This window comes from Humulus lupulus, chromosome 8, assembly GCF_963169125.1.
Source record: "Humulus lupulus chromosome 8, drHumLupu1.1, whole genome shotgun sequence".
Classification (NCBI taxonomy): domain Eukaryota; kingdom Viridiplantae; phylum Streptophyta; class Magnoliopsida; order Rosales; family Cannabaceae; genus Humulus; species Humulus lupulus.
Window position 1 is genome coordinate 89,001,171 of NC_084800.1, and position 14,096 is coordinate 89,015,266.

Genomic DNA, 14,096 nt, shown 5'->3' on the forward strand with positions numbered 1-14,096 from the left:
CCTTGTAGTAACCTAGTCACAACCATAATATAGAATTCCGTCAATAACGAGCGAATAAAGACATCCAGACCGAATCCTAGCCTCGGGGACGTCGAATTCTACTAAATTGGGTAATAGAATCGATCTCGAGCCCTTAGGTTTGAGTTCCCATCACTCAAAACCTATTTTGGCCAATCTCCCATATGCGCGCCGTAGCGCCCCCTTACGGGTCGTAGTGCGCCTCAAGTCAGAAGCCTCCCCCTGCAACATTCCAAAGACACGCATCGTGACTCAGCCCTGAAGGGTCGCAGCGCACCTAAGCAAAATTGAATCCCCTAGGCCCTGGGTGCATGTGGGTCGCAACGCGACCCCATGAACCCAGTTTTTCCCCAGCATTTCCTTAGCCAAATCTTACCAAAATCCATCCCAAATAAAACCTAGACTTAGAATTCAATCCCCAGGCATCATCCACACATTAACACCAATAAACCCAAGCCTAAAATTGACCAAAACCTCACCAAATCTTCAATTCAATATGTTGAGCCTCAAAGCTAAGAACACCATAAAATCATAACAGAACTCAGTCAAAATAGGGATTGATGCTTACCTTAGCTGTGATTTGTATTCTCTTAGCTGCAACTAATCCAACCCTAGACTCAAGCCTTCAATTCCAGGCTCCCCAGCCTTTAATTTCCCTTAGTTTTTCTCAAAAACCAACCAAAACTTAGAGGGAAAGAGAGAGAACGGTTGAGAGAGAGAGAGAGAGAGAGAGAGCTGAGAGTGTTTCTATTTCTGGGTTCTACTAGGTTCAAACCAAGGCTGAGTATATCTCTTCCTAAGGCTGGTAAATGACTTAAATACCCTATTCACTAACTTACATAATAATGTGGTTTCACACATATATCACATCGATGCACATATATTCCAAATATACCTGTAACGGGCCAAATTTTGAAAATTGTCATTCTAATAAGAAACAGACCTACATGCATATTTAATACACCTAAACATGCATATCAAATCATACTATAATATAACTCAAGTAATCATATAATGATACATATATATATCACATAAACACTACAAGAAATTCCATTATTAGCGGCAGGGGACTCCGTCGCTAATAATGGCCACATCCGCCGCTAATACACTTTAGTGGCGGGCCTTCGCCGCTAATACCCCGCGCTTAAAAAGGTGTCGCTAATAATGATTATTAGCGGCGGACTGACACACCCGTCGCTAATAACTATGTCCGAGGCAATAGTATTAGCCGCGGGGTCCGCCGCTAATATTGTATTTATAATTTTTTTAAATTAAATTTTAAATAAATTAATAAATTAATATTTATTAAATTTAATTATTTTTAAAAATAATTTATAATATAATTTAACAAAAATAAATATTTAATTAATTTAAACATAACTAACATTAAAATTAATATAAATAGTTTTAATATTTATCAACCTAGTAAATATCACTATAGTCATTAAAAATAAATAAAGTATTAGTTCAGTCCAAATATATAAACTAGTAACTAAAGAAAGTCATTAAGATTAATATTGAAATTGTCCTCATCTTCAACATTTTGGTCTGGCTGTGAGGATGACGGCTGTGACGGTGGCGGTGGCGGTGGCTGTCGCGGCCGTGGCGGTGAAGGAATATAAGGTGGTTGTGATGATCATCCGAGCGTGAGGTCCCCAAACAGATCTCGAGGCTGTGGCTGTGGTGGAGGCTGCATCGATCCTCCTGGAAAATCGGTAAAACTAAAATATTGTGGAGGAGACTGGGAAGGGGGTCCAAAAATGTATTGGTTTTGATACTGAGGAGGTTGTTGCGACGACATATGTGGCAGATACATTGGGTGAGGCTGGTACAGCTGCTGCGGCGGATACTATGAAGGAGGCTGGAACTGCTGCTGTGAAGGAGGCTGATACTGCTGATGTGAAGGAGGCTGATACTGCTGTGAAGGAGACTGAGAAGACGAACCACCTTCGGATTGTGGTGGCAAATGCCTCTGTAGAAAACTGTCAAACATTGGGTTTTACAATTTACTGGGATGCACAGTTTTCGAAGTCTCAAACGTCTCACGAATTGCCTTCATTAGCAAAGCCATAACTCTCATATCTTCATTAGGCGAAGCAGCAGTATTTGCTTGGGACTGACTTTGATTTGTAGAGCTAGAGGATGTCTTTTTTGCCTTCCCTTTCGCCCTATAACCCACTCCTCTTTGGTAGTTAGATCTCTCCCGGAGTACTTTACTTAGTATCTTGTATTGATCGACTAGGGACGAATCAACACCAGATACATTTAGAGATGCCTCACTCTGCTGTTCGCTTTGCCTCTCATTTTGTGACCTCTCAACCTCAGCCGCCATTTTTTCCTGTATAAAGATAACATTATAAACAAAAATTAGAAACATTAGAAACAAGAAAACAATACTATTCACTTACATAATCTTGTTGAGCTGCCTCATTGACAAAAGATTTTGTCGATTTTCTCATATGAGCATCCCTCCAAGTATCAACAACATGCGCATCCGAGTTCTCCTATACAAATGTAAACAAAATGTTTCAGAATGTGTTATTTTATAAAATTAAATTAACATCTTCACTTACATATTGGTGACGCTTAGCTGCCAACGACTTTGTGCCTTGTGTTGTTACATACTTCATTTGTCTTCTGTTTGCTTGATTTTTAGCGGAACGAGCCAAAAATCTTTCGCTCAAAAACATTTCACAAATAAGCTGCCAAGCCTCCTTAGTGCAATGGTTAGGTGGCTTAGAGAGGACATTCTCCAAATCTTCTTGTCCAGCATAATGATTTTTGGAGTGTCTATGTCTATAGTTCTTTCTCTTGCGATATCTTTCCCCCATCTCCTTGTTGAGAGTTGCCAGAACTGACTCACGTTGTGGATGATCGTCTATATTATAGTAATACTGCATTAAGAAAAAAATATTAGATAACTTGTAAATAATGGCATTAAATAATAAAGAGTACAAGATTTGTAATTTTTTTACCCTCATACATCAAGCACTTGATCCTTAAACTGTTGAGGTACATCAGCAAAATCCAAATAATGCCCCGGACATAAAATGGAAACTAGAGTTCCCAACATGCGAATAAAAGCTTGATCCTCCTGCCCAACCACTTTGTTGGTCACAGGATCAAGCTCTAGATCCAATGGTTTCCCAGCTTTTTTCCTTCGTTCTTCAAGAACATTATTACTAGCAGGGCCACGACCTTTTCTTCTCGTCGGCGGGGCTTTAAAATTTATTAACAATAATCAGTATTAGTATTGGTGTTATATTTATCTAACAATATAATTTCTAAAAATAATTTTGATATGCAATATTTAACCTGACTCGCAAGATGTTGGTACCCTAGAAGGATCTAGCGGGTCTTGACCCCCACCATCTTCGCCGTGATAAGTAGCTATATCAGCTGACATTATACTTCAGTTTAAAATTTATTAGTTAGTAATTAGCATTAAATAGAAGTATATCACATTGAATTCATAATAATAATAATTACAAAAAAAAACTTCATTATATTTAAATATATAGTTCTGTTACACAAATAGAAAAAACTAAACAGAGTAATCACTATCATTTCCATCAGTAATCGGAGATACATTTTCATCTTCACAAAGCTCAAATATCTTATATTATAATTACAAAAAAACACTTCATTATATTTAAATACATAGTTCTGTTACACAAATAGAAAAAAACTAAACAGAGTAATCACTATCATTTCCATCAGTAATCGGAGACACATTTTCATCTTCACAAAGTTCAACAACCAATTCATCTTCTGCATCTGCAACGTCCTCATGTTCTGACATATCAGCTTCGTCGTCACCATCTTCATCAGCTCCAACATATGCAGCAGGTTGATCAGATTGCATAATCAACTCTCCAAGGTCCACAGTCAACACAAAATTTGATGAACTTGTTTCATGTACAACATCAATAACATCATTAACCTCATCAGAATTGTCCTTAATGTCCCAAATCTGTCGATGATTCACATCTTCTACAACTTTCTAATCACGACCTCTAAGTAAATCATCGAGATAGAAAACTTGCTTAGCTTGAGTAGCAAGTATGTACGGCTCATCTTTGTACCATTCACCATTGATGTTTATATTGGTGACATTATTTTCAATGACTGTTTTCTTCATTCTTGGATTTGTATTAAACCATTTGCACCGAAATAATGCCACTGAATATGCACCAGTGAAAGAAAGTATCACTACTTCTTCAAGCGTGCCGTAAAAATTAAAACCTTTTGTTCTGGCAGCAGACACTCCACTATTCTGTGTGGTGCACTTTTTGTCTCGATCGTGTGCAATAAATCGAACACCATTGACTATACAACCTTGGTAAAAGGTTGACAAATGATCTGACCTAGATGCTAAAGCTAACAGTTCATCACCGTTTTCCAAAGACCCAAGCTTGTGCAAGTCATATATCTAAATACATAGAATGATATTAGATTCACAAAATATATCATTAATAAAATCACTGTTCAAAGTTCAAAGTTCAAAGCTACCTTTTTATGAAACCACGAACGAAATTTTTTCCTATGCAAACGATCATGATCACCATCTGGGTATTTTTGTTTAATCTCTTGTAGGTGTTCGCTGTTAATTAGAATAGTGTTACGATTCTTGATAACAAAAAACTGATAATAACCACACATGTTCTAATTTATAAGAGAATAAACTTACTCTATATAAGGCTCAATTTCAGGAGAATTCTCAAGTATGAACCACTCAGCTATTTCACGAGTCTTATGATCGAGAGTCTTCAAAGTTCCCTTTGTGAGTGGAGGACATTGAGATTGGAAAACTGCAAGATTTCGTGGGATATAAGTTGCATCTTCATTTCGAACAAGACGGTTAAATCTTGTTTCAATGCCTTTGAAATACATTGAACAAAAGGTCAAAGCCTCGTCTGCAACATAGCCTTCGGCGATCGACCCTTCAGGGCGAGCTTTATTTCCCACATAATTCTTTAATTTTTTCATGTACCTTTCAAAAGGATACATCCACCTCATAAATACCGGACCACCCAATATTGCTTCTTCTGGCAAATGTAATACCAAATGAATCATTATGTCAAAAAAAGCTGGAGGAAAAATCAACTCCATCTTGCACAATATTTGAATAAGATCATTTTGTGCTTCCTCCATATCTTTAACATTTAAAGTCCTCAAACATATTTGCCTGAAGAAATTGCACAATTATGCAATAACGGTCGATATAGATTTTGGAAGAAACTTGCGAACATCGAGATAAAGTAATCGTTGCATTATCACATGACAATCGTGTGACTTCAACCCAAGAATATTTGTATCATTCTCGGACACTTTCTTCTTCAAATTTGAACAAAAGCCATCTGGAAATCTAACTCCTTTTATAAACTGACAAAATTGTTGCCTCTGCGCCGGAATTAACACATAAGGAGAGTGCGGCTTCATCAGCTTCCCATTCTCATCTTCATAAATCCACAATGATTCTCTCACACCCATCTTTTTCAAATCATGTCTAGCATTAGTGGTGTCCTTAGATTTATCACTGTCTAAGATGGTGCCAAGGAGACTATCACACACATTCTTCTCAACATGCATGACATCTATATTGTGTTTTAATTTGTTTGTACACCAATACTCAAGCTCGTAAAAAATACTTTTTTTCCTCCAATTACCTTCATCTACTCCTCTTTTATGTTTCACACCCCCAAACTGGACATGTTTTCCTGGAACTTGTGCTGCAAGAGCATTAACTTGTTCTAGTATATCCTCACAAGTAAACCGTCTCGGAGGACGTCTTCTCTCAACTTCTCCATCGAACTCTTTGTCTCTTCTCATTTGATGAGTACTTTGCAAGAATCTTCTGTGACCAATGTAAGATGTCTTACCGATCACTCGGATGGAAGTTGTGTCCTCATTACACGTAGGACAAGCTTTGTATCCCTGACCACTCCATCCAGACAAACTACTGCAAGCTGGAAAATCGTTCAATGTCCACAAAAGGGCTGCCCGCATCTTGAACATCCTGTTGGTCGTACTATCTCTTGTATCAACTCTGTTAACCCACAGATCCTTCAACTCATCCACCAATGGTCTCAGAAATACATCCATGTCCTTACCGGGTGATTACGGCCCAAGAATAAGGAGGGTCAACATGAAATAATTGTCTTTCATGCACAACCAAGGTGGCAGATTATAGTTTGCCAACACCACAGGCCACATGCTGTATGCAAGGTTCATGTTTCCAAATGGATTAAATCCATCAGCATCTAAGCCCAGACGAACATTTCTGGGATCCCTTGAAAAATCAGGATGCTTGGCATCAAAGTCCTTCCACGCAGAGCCGTCCACCGGGTCTCGCATCACCCTTTCATCTTTTGATTTCCAGGCGTGATGCCATATCATGTGTTTTGCTGTAATCCTTGAACTGTATAATCTTTTCAACCGAGGGGTCAACGGAAAGTAACGCATCACCTTGTGTGGCACTTTTTTTCCTTTCGTCATTTCGAAAGTAATCCATCTACTACTTCCGCATACTGGACATGTCTCTTTAGATGCATGCTCATTGTAAAATAAGCAGCAATCATACTGACACACATGAATGGACTCGTATCCCAACCCTAATTTTTTCAATCTCTTTTTCGCCTCGTAGTACGATCCGGGGATTTTGTTTTCCTTAGGAAATGCAAGCTTTAACAACTTCAGCAATTCATCAAATATGTTGTTAGGCATCTTCCCTCTAACTTTTAGATGCAATAACTTTGCTAAAAAGTTCAGGGATGAAATCCAATCACAGCCAGGATACAACTCCGCTTCAATCTCCTCAAATAACTCGTCATAATACTGACTCCCACTGGGATCCCTTTCTACTTCCTCAGTTGTCGGTAAAAGGAAGTCTTCCACAATGTGAATCATCTCATCGTCTTCATTCTCATCAACCACCTCATCAGCAACAATTTCTTCCACCTTGTTGACGCCATTTTTCGTCAAACGGTGAAAGAAGAGCACAAAAACAATAATAGATAATGGCCAAATACAATAAAACAAATCAAACACACGATTTTTACGTGGTTCAGCAGTTAAATTTGCCTAGTCCACGAGTCTCTGTTATTAATCTCAAGATTATCTCTGAAAATTCTCAAACATGAATTCTTCAGAGTTTTCTCTCAAGGATCAGAATTTCGGTCCTCTACAATGGCGCATGGCTTCTCTATTTATAGAGAAGGATGCAGAATACTATCCCACATATTTTGGGTAGTTACTCTTTTTGTGAATAAAATAAATGGCTTTAAATGCCTATAATCAGATATAAAAGGAAACGTCCCTGAAGACCAGGAAACACATAACTGATCAAATAATATCCCACGATTCTAGGGGATTTACATTAATAAATGAGGATTACATCTCATATTTATAATACTTGTAGATATTCAATGTGGTTATTGCGTATCTCTAAGGCTTTAGTCTCCCAGGTTTCCTGTCACCTTTCGAGCTGGAGACATCTTCCGAGGTCACCCAGCCTGTTCGAGATCGTATGCGCGTCGAGCTCGGGAACCCTGATCCGAAGTTGTCTCCGAAGATGAATGTGTTCCTGGGGCTATCTTTCGAGATCATGAAATCTTCGAGGTCACCATACTCGAGATCGTCCATATTCTGCAAGCTCGGCATATGATCCTGGAGCTTGCTTCCAACCTTATGAGTCCACTTATTTGCGAATCCAACTTTCGAGGTCATAATTAACATGGCTCGAAATCTGGGTATAAAATGTTTCCCCCTCAAAAGTATTTGTTCGAATCCTAAGAGAAGGAAACTTTTGAACTACTTTCCCTGAGAACTGTACCGTCACACCTTTGAAAATGGACACGCGTCAGCTGGGTATTGCTCACTTTTGGTACTCGAGTGCCTTGGAAATACGCCCACGATCGTCCATCTGACAACTTTTCGGCGCCTTCTTGTCATTGATCCCCATCCGTTCGATCTAGTGAGGATTTCACTCGACGCTCCTGATTAATTCCTTTTCCCCACTTATATATACAAGACCCCACTCTTCATCTTCTTCTTCACTTTTACCTTCATTTGCCATAAGCAAAAAAGAAAAACAAACTCAGAGACCTCTTTGCAAAATTCCTATTCTGTGCGTGTTTTCTCGACCAAAGAAGCAAAGGAATCCTGGTCTGTTCGAGTCAGTGAGTTCTTTCCTGCAACCTCTTCTTTGATCGACGATCTCTCTGCAATCGCCATTACTGTATAAGTATGCCATTTTTTATTTAAACTGTTCGTGCTGTGTATCTGTTTATACTGGTTTGCATCCACGATAGGAAGTTTTAACATGACAGGATTTCATGCCTTTTAGACTTTCATTCTGGATTTTTGTCTCTGGTTTATACCCAGTTTTGACGTTTGAATGTGGTTCCCATCTTCTGGGTTTTGAAATTTTTAGGCAACGTTTCTTGTGCACTAAGCTTTCAGATAAAAACGTGGGTCTTGATAAATGCACGAAACCCAAAGACGCCTTTCCTGGTTAACCATCACTCTTCTTTCCCTTGAATTTCGGGATTTTCAAAAAATCATCCACGCTCCTTTTCTTTTTCGTGGAATACACGCCCCTGATTCTTCAATAAGGATCTTAGTATTTAGTGTCTCGTTCTTAAATTTCTGAGCTCATTCCATCGAGCTCGTAATTCTTGCATGCATGGCCCTCACCATATTTTCTTTCTCGTTAGATGTCACAGAATCTGGAAAGATGGTGGGGGTCATTGCTGGCAATCCCTTACGAGCCAAAATCTCCGAGCCCAGAATCGCTCTTCGCCCAGAACCAACGCCGGATAAGAGAGTACGAGCTTGCACGCGAGCAGGAAGACATTCGAGCCCACTATCGCCGCCAGATAGACGGGGTCATTGAAAAGAAGAGAAGAATTCTTTGGGAGGCCCTCTATCCAGAGCTCAATTCAGGACCTAGGCCAATCCCCCTCGACCCTACGTTAAGAGTTACTGTTGCATATCATCCAGGGGAACTCCAGTTTTCCTTAATGGGGGAACCTTCCTCCTCACAGCCGAGGAGAGAGATGTTCGAGGCCGAGCTCTACTGGAGCACGGTTACCACAACCAGCCAAATATTTGAAATACTGGCCTTCCATGGCCTTCATTTGTCAGGCACCTTGAAGTGTCGAGCTCCGACTGGTCAAGAACGGAGCTGTTTCGCCCCTGGCGGCCGCGATGCCACAGTGAAATATGCGGCATGGAGCCAAGAACATATGAGGGCAGGAGCACTGCTGCCCTTGAAGTCTTTTTTCAAAGACTTTACTGATTTCATTGGGTTGGCTCCGTTCCAACTCAATACTAATTCATACAGGGTGCTGTCTGCCCTGAGGTCCTTATTCCACGAGCTGGGGTGGGAAGGACCTTCACCTCAAGAGATTTTATATCTCTTTTGTTTGAAAAGTAACCCCTCCCGAGCTCGGGGAGGGGATGGTTTTTACTATCTCTCGAGCTACCCCAAAGAGACGAAGGTTTTTGGGGATCTCCCCAACCACCCGCCTGATTTCAAGAGGGCCTTCTTCTGGACAGATGGTCTGTCCCCGTCTCGACATTACTCGTTCAAGCGGATTCGTAAGTATTCTCGTTACTTTTATTCCTGAGCTCGAAACTTTAGTTCTTAAATCCACATTTAGTTGAAATGTGTTTCGTTTTTCAGCTAACTTTCAACGTCCCACCCCTAATGAAGCGATGAAGAGGCACAGAGAGGCCTTGCTCCAACTTCCCTATGGTAGGAGGTCCCTCTCGTATCTATTACACGAGGGCAAGCTCCGAGCTTGCGGGTTGTTGGGAGAGGGCCAGTCGACCTCTAACTGGTCCAGTAAAAAATATGAACACTGGGAGGAGGTGCCACTGCCCACAGGCGCCCTTCCTCCGAGGAGAGAAAGGAAGACATCACTCCCAGTTCGTTTGAGAAGTCCGCGTTCTGGGAATGAAGCCAACGATGAAGCCTCGAGCTCGGACTCAGATGAAGGTAAAACCCTCCCTACTTCGCGAATGTGGTCCCCCACTTTACTAAAACACAGGCCCAATAGGTTAGTCTCGTGCCCACATGATAGATACCACTTCTACATATGGAGTTGGGAAGACGACTGTGTCCATAGGTTTGATATTGGGCTCGGGAAATACGACACCATGTACACCACGGACGAGGTGTAGAATGGGATAGCTGTGCAGTACGGGACCAATGATTATAGGGACCTCTCGAGGTTATCACCTACTTATAGGGAAGGCACTCCCTCCGCCTCCTCTGAAGACGGGGGAATTTCATGGTCCCCAGGCTCGAGCTCGGGGGAGAGTTCCAGTTAGGTTTCTTCTATCATCACTCTATATGTCTGTGATACTGAAATAACTTGATGTACACTTCTCTTTTACTGACTTACTGTGTTGTGACCTGTGCAGGCGAGATGGACTCCGACCTTGACACCCTTATCGACAATGCAGGCGCCAAGAGGAGCAAACGCCCTAGGGCGGGGTCACTGAAGACCGGTCAGCTGGGCAAAGGCTCCAAGAGATCCAAGGAGACACCTCCCCTTGCCCTGCCGGTTTCGAGCTCTATTGCTGCATCGACTGTCCAGGCTAGCGCCTCCACGACAATGCCATCCTCGCAGGCCGTCGTCTCCGCGGTTGCACCGACTTCGCTGGTTGGTGCCCCTGCCATTGTTGAGTCCCAACCTCCTGTGGTGGGTGAAACATCTTCTGCTCAACTTTCCAGAAGACCTTCTGCTTCTCGAGTTCAGAAGCTAACAATCTCCACCCATATGGACTCGTATGTGGTGGACAATGCTGCTAGACCTCACAAATCTACGCTGATCTCGGATGTCATGTCCCGGATCGGCCAGAGCTATGGCAGTTTTGAAGCTCCCCAGTGGCAGTGCTTAACCGGCACCCGAGACCGCACTGTCCTTTACGAGAAGAGTATCGAGCACACTGCTGCAGTAAGTATCCTTCTATATTCCTTTTGCTTACATTCATACTGACCTGAGGCTAATGGTGGTTTCTTCCTTTTTTCAGGCTCTTGCCTTCACTGCCCAGCTCAATTACGAGCTGAACAACGAGATCCATTCGAGCAGGACTCATGCTCAAGAGGCGAAGGACCTCCACCTTAGAGCGAATGACGATCTGAAGGCGGCGAATGCTAAGCTCGAGGCTGTGGTTAAGGAGCATGAGGACATGGCCAAGGAGCTCAGAAAGCTGAGAGCTGAACTCAAGGAGCAAAAGAAAGATAATACCCAGCTTCGGGAGACCAATAAGAAGCTCGAAGAGGACAAGGCCGCCACCTTCGACATCATAAAGGATGCCAAAACTCGCCTTCTTGCCGAGTACAAAGAAAAGAAGGAAAAGGCGGTCGACTCAGCCATGTACCGGATGTGGGCTTATAATGAAGATCTGGACACCAGCTTCTTAGGTCCCCACGAGGCGCCGCTTCTTGAACGATGGAATGCTTGGCTCGAGAAGGAAGAGGCTGAACAACTCGAGAAGGAGAAGGCAGCTCCGGATACCGTTTCAGAGGGAGCTCAGGAGGATAGTCATGTTATTTATCCTGGGGGGTTCGGTGCCACCGACGCTGAGAAGGCCAAGGAGACTCCTCTTCCTTGAATCTGACCTCGGGGAGATCAGTTATCGGGGCTGCGTCCCCTTATTTCTGTAATTATTTTAATATATGCCCACGGGGCTGATACAATTTCTTTTACCATTCTTTTATATGCTTTACATTTCTTAGCTCGAAATATTTTGCATATTTTTATATTGATGAACCGGTTATGTTTATTTAATTCATACAAACATAGTTTGGATTTAGGCTCGAAATTCGATGCATTCATGCATAGTCTATTCGAATTATCCGCTTCCGACCTTGTTACTTATCAAGGTCGGATTTTACTTTAACCATGAAATCAAGAGTACTTATATGGTATGTAATGTGAATGATCTGGTTATATCTTTTTTTGTTTAGTCACTTTTCCTCATCCTCATTTTTTGTTCCGATGTTAAGAGTTTGAAACTATTTTTCTCTTAAGATATTCCAGCCTCGATCTCGACTTGTCTCGTGATAGGTTTAGGCTCCTACTTATTATCGATCAATTTTTTGGCTGGTTCCAGACCTGTTAAGTTTGCACATCTGGTTAACTCCAAACGTTTTAGGTTTTTGGTAGTTCGGTTTTGTCCGAACTATCTAAGCTCCCGTATTTGGTTATATCCAAACACTTCATATGTTTTTTGATAACTCAGTTATCTAGGCTCGCGTACTTGGTTATCTCCAAATACTTCATGTATATATATATTTTTATTTTTATTTTTTAATCTGATGGTATATATACCAATGATGCCCCCTTAATATCCTATGAGTGTGACCATAGGTTATTAAATTAAGAGAGATTGCAAAAATAAAAAGAAATTACATATGGAACAAAATAGATCTTTTATTTGATGAAATTAAAAAACAAACAAGCAAACTAGTACAGATAGAAAGTCATGGTTACAGGCAACACTTCCTACACTATTGATAGTAAGGTCTAAGGTGTTCGCCATTCCATGCTCGCGGTATTGGGCTCCCATCCAATCTCGCAAGTTTGTACACACCAGGTCGGATGACTGACTCTATCTGGTATGGTCCTTCCCAGTTTGGCCCGAGCACTCCAGCTGCTGGATCTCGGGTTGCCAAGAATACGCGTCTTAATACCAGATCTCCCATTCCGAACTTTCGATCTCGAACCCTCTTATTGAAATATCGTGTAGTTCGTTGCTGGTAAGCAACGTTTCTCAGCTGAGCCTCTTCTCTTTTTTCATCAATCAAGTCTAGAGTTTCTTCGAGCTGAGCGTGATTGGAACTTTGATCGTAAATCTGAGTTCGAATCGTTGGGATTTTGACCTCGATGGGCAACATTGCCTCGCAGCCGTATGCTAGAGAGAACAGGGTATGCCCTGTTGAGGTCCGAGCTGTGGTTCTATACCCCCAAAGGACTTGAGGTAATTCCTCGGGCCATCGTCCCTTGGCTTCTTCCAAATTTTTCTTCAGAGAACTCTTGAGAGTTTTGTTAACGGCCTCGACCTGACCATTCGCCTGAGGGTGAGCCACAGATGAAAAACTCTTTATTGTGCCATTCTTTTTACAAAAGCTGGCGAACAAATCGCAATCGAACTGAGTTTCGTTATCGGATACGATGTTCTTTACCACGAAATCAAGGATCTTTTTCGAAGTTATGGTTGCCAATGGTTCAGCCTCCATCCATTTCGTGAAGTAATCAACGACGACTACAGCATATTTCACTCCGCCTTTCCCAGTTGGGAGAGAGCCTATGAGGTCGATGCCCCATACTGCGAAAGGCCATGGGGATGTCAACATGGTCAGTTCGGATGGAGGAGCTCGGGGTATCGTGGTGAATCTCTGGCATTTGTCACATTTCTTCACATACTCAAAAGAGACTGTTTTAATGGTTGGCCAGAAATATCCTTGGCGTATGATCTTCTTGGACAGGCTATGCCCCCCGGTGTGGTCTCCGCAGAACCCTTCATGAATTTCTTCAATGATCTTCTTTACTTCGGGAGGGGTTACACATCTAAGCAGCGGCATGGAATATCCTCTTCTGTATAGCTTTCCGTCCAAAATGGTGTAACGAGGAAGTTGATACATCAACTTTCGAGCCTGATTTTGATCTTTTGGAAGAATTCCATTTTCGAGATAGTCAACTATTGGACTCATCCAGGTCGGTTCTGTTTCAATCATACACACATCTTCCTCGTCTGGCTCAGTAATGCTGGGTGCTGATAGGTGTTCTACGGGTACAACATTTAGCTCTTCATTTTCGGCGAAAGTGGTGAGTCGAGCTAAGGCATCTGCATTTGAGTTTTGTTCTCGGGGAACCTGTTCAATTGCATAAAATTCGAAATACTCCAATGCAGATTTTGCCTTCTCCAGATAAGCTGCCATTCTTGTGCCACGAGCCTGGTACTCTCCCAAGATTTGATTAACCACGAGCTGGGAGTCGCTGTAGCAATGTATAGCTTTGGCTTTGAGCTCTTTTGCTATTCGTAGTCCCGCGAGTAGA